Raw genomic sequence first — 6,077 nt, 5'->3', positions numbered from 1 at the left:
CATGTAGTTCTACAGTTGCGTCTGCATATAAGCCCAGCTATAGCACTTGCATGTTCAGTTATGCCATCCAGATTCTCCCTTTTCTTTTCTTTTCTTTTCTTTTCTTTTCTTTTCTTTTCTTTTCTTTTCTTTGCTTGATATTTATGTTTAGCTCATCTTCCAATTTGCGTTATAAAGATATGCTTGATTTATGATATCATGGTTCTTCATAAAGAATTAAGATTTACTAGGCACTTGCATGTTAATTGTTGTTTCAAACATGGCAATGGAATTGGTTCTCCATGTTTGCAGGCGCCGATGAGCAGAGGCTACGGGAGGCATTGATGGCCTACATCAACGGAAACTCCATCATGTCCGACGCCAAGTTCGACGAGCTCAAACTACTAAAGGTGCCTTGGGCTCTGCTTCCATAACACTCTGATCTGTCAATGAGACCATGACATGCTAAAAAAAGTAGTTAAATGTTCACACCTATAGACCATCTTCTCTTGAGGCTATTATTTATGCTCCTCCAAGTAGTGCATGCATACATTTGTATTGACGTTGATGTAACTCTGTTTTCTCTTCCTGTTCTTACCTTTGGCAGCAAGATGGAAGCAACATGATGTGAGAAGACAGGTGATGTCTCATGGAGTCGAAACGCAAGTCATGGTACAGCAAGTTACTCTATCATTTCCATTTACTCAAATTCAGGACTTACTGGAGCCTTGCAATGTGAATGCAGTAGCACACAGCGCTAGGTCGAGCACACTGGCCTTTACGACAAGAGATCGGTACCATCAGGTTCGCTTTATTTCTTGCTTGGTTGCTTACTAGGTTAGTGGTTCATAGAAACCGATAACTGCCAGGTTGATATTGTCTGACTATATGTTGGAGAGTGCAGATATGCAGACCCATTCAGAAGTTACTTTGTCAAGATCTAGATGATCGGGTTCACTGCCATAGTACCTGTAATACACTACATGCTGCTTGCGTCGCCGGTGACTCGCTTCCTTCATTCCCGTCCATGTATATATGGATCAAGCACAAGAACTCCTGGTTGAGTGTAAACTGGCACTGATGATTTTACTCAATTCAATATAACTCACCATTGATAACTTTTATATGCAAAATCATGCAGAAAGATAGTGCAAGTGTTCCTTTGTATTCTGATGCTCAATGGAACCTATTTCTAGATCTAAATCCCTACTCTATTCATTTAATGCTGGAGTAATTACTAATTACGTGTATCCTAGAAAAAATATTCCTGTGGATAGGTTTCTTTGTTCAAGCTAAAAAAGTAGTGGAGGCCTTGGCTGCATATACATTAATGTATATAAATATAGTTTATGTTAGTGCAAATTTCTGATTTGTTGTGGTAATGGTTTGGTCCAATGGAAAATGCCTCACGTTCTGATCTATTTGCAGATAGCAAATTTCTGGAAAGAAGCACAGATATTTCTACCTATGGATGGCCCCATGATCACCCTATGGACACGGCATGCCTCCGTACCAACATTTCTACCTTATTCTGCTCAAGTAGAAAAAATTAAGGTGCCTCTACTTGAGTATAATGTTTAAATGGTTTCTAAAATTATTTTCTATGTTAGCTACATGAATTTCTTCTATAAAAAATATGATTGCTCGTGTTTCCCCATAGTACTATGAGACCAGTATTTGTGTAGGTGGTTAATAAAAAAAATTACGTTTTCTTAGCAGCTAACATTATTATACACTGCCCATGGTTCAATGATTCATGGATCCCATGTGCAAGATATCTATTTACTTTCAAGATTTAAAATCTACTGCTGACAACATAGGTCTGCTCCTCTAACGATCCAATTACAAACATGGCATAAACATAAACTGTGGTTAGCATATAGATCATTCATACTCAAATATTATGTGCACTTGCAGATTATGTGCACGCGCGAGGGTTGAAGCTTGATATTTACAGTGATGCTGGGTATGCTCGTGATCCAATTTATCATACAAAAAACACTAATCTGTTCTCATTCTGTTGCACTAAACTCTGCATACTTCTATGTGATAACTTGAGAATATTGTTTCTATGACATGTCCGGCTTGTTGCTGCTGCCGAGCAAAATCGCAGGCTTCTTCGGTTAAACAAGGTACAACCCAGTCTGCATATCCTTTTGTTTATTGAGCTATCTTTACCCATATACTATCAATCTGATCTGTGTATGCAACCTGCGCATTAACAAAAGGCAAGGATGTCGATTTAATTAATTTTTGCAGTGATAAATTTCTTGGTACGGCTAAATGCATTGTTTATTTCAAAGAGTATACAAGGGAAGGGATGTTGCACGTATAAAGATCTCCGAACTGTTGAAAATAAGACGGTGTCCCAGCAGTACAACTCCATTTAGGTAGCCTGATGTTATCTATGGTACCCATTCCCGAAGCTATATGTCCTGACATATTCATATAACTCCATAGTCCATACAACTTATCCACTTTCCAGCATGTTTAATTGTAGTGAAACCATACAAGTGTTTCATGTGCAGTATTTTAGCCCATTTCCGTTTTGGTATTTTTTCGATAAAGGATGCTTTATTACTTTGGAAAGCAATTACATCCAGCCTCTGCATAACCATGATGCACACAACCATTTATAGAATTCAAGTGAAATGTCTGATAAAACAAAAACTAGGCGAAATACATATGGAGGCGATGAATTATAAGACGCCTATGGTGTGGGTGGGGCTTCTGGCTTCAATCCATAGACTATGCTGCCACCCATGTAGGGAAAAAATAGTTCTCTCAGTTGCCTACTGTTGTTCTGACAATGCAATTTTCCCCTTGTAGATACTACTACTCCATTATTTTCGGTGACACGGGAAAGGTAAATATATGCCAATACTGCCTTAGCTTAGTGCTTACAAACACATTTTAATTCATGAGATGATCATGTGCCGTGCATTTTCAAAGGCACATGAAAGTTTAAAAGCCACAAGGCATGTTCATTAAGAATTCGTTTCTCTTGTAACCTATAGCTTTACTTGTGATTTGAAACAAGATCAATCATGCTAAGCTGACTTATTATATTCTAGCCTATGCACAGTCTTGTGCTCTCTCTGATTGTGTAGGACAATATCATCTTTTGATCAAGCACTGTCCAGACGATCTCTGAATGTTTTTTGTCTGAATCTTCTGATCAAGCACTATCTAGCGCTAATAATCTATGACAGTGTCTACTTAATGTTTTGATATAGGAATAGACAGTATTATATTCAGTAATTCTTCATAAAATGCAACTTGTGTTAGCAGTGATTTTTTAACAGGCTGAAAGAGAATCCCTTCTTTTATTACAATTACACTAGAGCTGCCCCAATGTTTGCAAATCAACAGTATTTAAATCTCTCATGATAAGAGTTGAGCAATCTAAAATTATGGCACATGTTTGTAAATCTCTTCTCTTTTATGTGCAGAATTGATGCAGAAAATTATGGAACCTTATGTGAAGAAAATTATGGATGAGAATCGTGGCTGTAAGTATGGTTGTGGAGCCATGGGTGTCCAAAAGTTTTCCATGCTCCTGAGTTTGTTCAAAAGCATCTAAAACTCAAGCACCCTGACTTGGTCTCCGTGTTGACTTCGGGAGTTCAAGATGATATCTACTGCCAAAATTTCAAGAATTATGTATCAGTGTAACCAGATAGATCAAAAATTATACTCTTGTTTAAAATGTGTCAAAATGCCCTAGGTGGAGTACCATTTATGCAGCAAACCTTAACAAGTAAGAATCTCTATGCCATTTAATTTGTTCCCTTTTACTGATATGCTTCTCAATCTTTTTGATGCAGTTAATTCCATGAGGAAGGCATTGTACTCATTATTAGCTCCCATGCGTTCCACTGCAGACATTCTTTCTTCAGACCAGATGGACTTTGTTCCACTGCATAGTTTTGAGCTTGACCATCTTTATGCGTTGATTTCGTTTGGAACAGTATGGTGAGCAGAATGCCGGGAGGAGAGGCTATCCCAGCGGGAGCAGGTTGAAGTTGTGGCTGCCTGGGCGGGAGGCTAAGCTGGCTGGCGGTGATCGACTCCTTCAGGTGGACGCATGGGCGCAGTTGCGGCAGCCCAAGATGGAGAAGAAGATGCACTGGCCTCCTTGAGGCGGATGTGTATTTTGGCAGCAGGAGGCTGCTGGTGCGGGGCGGCTGGGACGAGCTCGAGCGGGAGGGCAGCGGGAAGGCCGGCGGCGCTAGGGAAGCAGTAGTAGTAATAAAATAGTAAGGTGACAGAACTAAAATTTGTTGCATCGATCATGTATTTCTTGTTGCGGTCTCTCGGATTTTTGGTGATATGTATGTTGCTCACCCGTTCGTCTTTAAATTCTGCTTTGTTGACTATTATTGCGTTGCTTTTTTCAGAATATTGATATAGTGATATTATTTTTACCCCAAGCACAAAGATGCTGTTACAATGGACGATATTTGATTTCTGATCAATTCATGAAGGTCTTCATATTTTTATTGGCTGGCAGTTGGTTAAAGCTCGAACATGCCATTTGCGTTCATATTTTGCGAATCAGTCATTTTGTGCTCCATTCGATTATGAAACCATCTACTTAGTACGTTCAGCAATTGTTTTGTTTCTCTTGTTCCTTTTTCAATTGAAAACAAAATACGTCATAATATGGCATGAAACAATCGCTATAAGAAATCAGATTCTACATCTATTGATCATTTAAGTGTGACATTGCATAAATAATCATGTGATTAACCATAGATTTTTTGTGTTACGAGGAAGGTCAATAGAGAGAAATGTTAGGCGTTAAAACTAAATACTTATTTGACTTTTTTCTCATCATAGATTATGTTGTCAGGAGCAAAACCTCGGTTCGGCAACGAACCCCCGCGTCGCCTAACCCTAGGCGGCACGGGGCGATCTCCCTCCGCCGGCCGCTGCCACCTCCCTCCTCGCCCCGTCCTCCTCGCCGCCGCCGGAAGACCCGCAGGGCAAAGCCCTGGTGGCGACGACGGCGGCGGGGGCTTCGTCCATCGCGCGGTGGAGGCTCCCCTAGCGGCTCCGGCAGCAAGCTGGCGCGGGAGTGCGGCGGCGTGGATGTCTCCACAGTGGTGGAGCAGCTCCCAGCGCGATGGATCGCCCTACTGGCGGTGGATCTTTGGATCGCCGGTGGTAGGGGCCCCTAGGGTCTCGGGAGGCGCTGCCGAGATGGTGGAGGCGGCGTCGCGTCAGAATAAAGGTGCTGGAACTCGATCCCGCGGCGGCGCCGGCGAGCTGCTGGCCTGGTTTCCTCTCAGATCGATGGATCTGGGGAGGGTGGTCTCTCCGGGCACGGTCGTCTGTCGACTCTGTCGTGGAGCTTTGGGAGTCGGAGGGCGGTTGTTAGTGCTGTCTTCCCCTCGGTCGGCCGTGGTGGCGAGGGAGGGGAAGGGGACGGTATAATCGCCTTCCTCATTAGGGTTTGTGTTCTTCTGGTGGCTTGCGGCTGTCATGTTCTGCAGCTTCTTCCGGTCGGCCTTGGTGGCGAGGGGAGGAGGCGGTTCGACGTGGCGACGCCAAAATCGGCCAGATGGTCGGGAGAAAGACCCTTCTTCCTCCTTGTCGGTATGATTTGCTGCTGCTGTTCTTCTTATTCCTCGGCACTGATGCTAGAGGGAGTTCCTGGTTTGCTTGGGCGGATGGCCCGGCCGCGGTGCTGGACCGGTCGGTTCACTCGAGTTCTCTTCCTTCCGGAAGGGACACTTTTCGCGGTACTCAAAGCCAAAGATGGCGACGGCTGCTGCAGGCGTGTTGGATTGGTGTCCATGCCTTCTCGGCGCTGGTGTCAAGGAAGGAGGAAGCAGCGTGGTGGCAATTACACCGTGGTCGAAGATGATGACCTGCTTGAGCTTGGTTGTAGTTCTTTCTGCTGCAGGGGTCTTCTCTCAAGTTTATGGGATGATGACACAGGGCTCTGGAGATCTTCATGGGTTATGGTGGTATTAGGGTGTTCTAGGTGTTCTTGGTCCTTTGTGTTTGTGTTTCTCTGTGCTTGTAAGGGTCAACAAATTTGTATCTTTCCGTGATATGAATGCAGAGAAATTCTAAAAAAAAATGTTGTC

General features: G+C 43.1%; 1 long non-coding RNA gene across 1 annotated transcript; it reads left to right on the top strand.

Annotated features, from left to right (window-relative positions):
* The first annotated feature begins 1,412 nt into the window (after positions 1–1,412).
* On the top strand, positions 1,413–3,725 carry LOC124687164. Its single transcript, XR_006998120.1, has 4 exons — positions 1,413–1,533; positions 1,699–1,799; positions 1,897–2,111; positions 3,443–3,725. It is a non-coding gene; the product is annotated as an uncharacterized LOC124687164 (long non-coding RNA).
* The last annotated feature ends 2,352 nt before the right edge of the window (positions 3,726–6,077 follow it).

This window comes from Lolium rigidum, chromosome 2 (assembly GCF_022539505.1).
Source record: "Lolium rigidum isolate FL_2022 chromosome 2, APGP_CSIRO_Lrig_0.1, whole genome shotgun sequence".
Classification (NCBI taxonomy): Eukaryota; Viridiplantae; Streptophyta; class Magnoliopsida; order Poales; family Poaceae; genus Lolium; species Lolium rigidum.
Note: the sequence above shows the minus strand (reverse complement) of the source record. Positions and strands in the feature narration are given on the sequence as shown.